The sequence below is a fragment of the Orycteropus afer genome, unplaced genomic scaffold (assembly GCF_000298275.1).
Source record: "Orycteropus afer afer isolate SDZICR_OR568_19922 unplaced genomic scaffold, OryAfe1.0 scaffold00380, whole genome shotgun sequence".
Lineage (NCBI taxonomy): Eukaryota > Metazoa > Chordata > Mammalia > Tubulidentata > Orycteropodidae > Orycteropus > Orycteropus afer.
The window spans coordinates 1,661,898-1,662,912 of NW_006921967.1; the positions used below are offsets into that span (position 1 = coordinate 1,661,898).

The 1,015-nt window shown below is 27.7% G+C and overlaps 1 protein-coding gene across 1 annotated transcript in view; it reads right to left on the reverse strand.

Annotated features, from left to right (window-relative positions):
* Window positions 1–1,015, reverse strand: part of IMPG1 (interphotoreceptor matrix proteoglycan 1) — a 171,555-nt gene that overhangs the window by 131,681 nt on the left and 38,859 nt on the right. The gene's annotated exons all lie outside the window — the stretch shown is intronic.

Sequence of the window (1,015 nt, forward strand, 5' to 3'; positions counted from 1 at the left end):
GAACTTATCTGAGGGGTCACATAGACTTTTGTAGCTCAGGTGGTTTCTGATTCTTTGCTTTTAACAAGCTAGAAGACCTAATGTAGTGGACAGCTGATAGATCATTGAAAATGATGATGAAAGATCATATGTGATTGTTGACAAATAATGCAAAAAGATTATAAAGAATTAGAATATTACTATAAGAAAACTCTGTCTGCATCTACTTAAGTATTTAAATAAATTTTTTCAGCACTTAAGTAAAACTAAGTAAAAGAATAGGAATAGAATTGATGTGTCATCCTATCTCTTTTCACAATATGGAATGTAAGAATAAGTAATGAAACATAAACAAATAGAGGATTGAAAGTAAAGAAGCCTCGTTTATACAGAAGCAGAAGCTAATAAAGTTCAAACTAGAGAACATTACTTTAACATGGGCCCCTTTTAAAGGTCTGCTCTTAATTTTGTGTTTGCAATGTTGTATTTATAAATACCAGTACCCACAAAACATGTACCTAACCTACATCCAACTGTTAATGAAAAGTTATTTAAAAATATTTCTCAAATTGATAATATAGTAATTTGTTTTAATCAAATATACTTAAAAATAAATGCAACTAATCCAGGAGAAATTAAACATAAAACCGTAGTATCAAGAAATAAATTTAAAAAATATATTATTTCAATTTATCTACACATTTTTGTTACTGAGTATTTTTAGAGCAATCAATAACAGAATTTTCCAGCATAAACATAAATTATATTAAGATAAAATTCTGAGGATGAAGTGGAATGGAAATGTGAGTTTATGGAGAAAAAGGAACCATGTGACATTTCAGAGTGTTAAAAAGAGTTTGCTTATATATTTCTGAAGAATATTTGATGGTTAGTATAGAGTGTTAATGATAGATTACATTGGACACATAAGAACACTTTAATTCTTGCTTTATTTTTAAACATCAATATTTATAGCTCATGGAAAGTTATATCCTGTCCAATGATTTAAACTTATGATGAAAAATGTAAGTGTCGA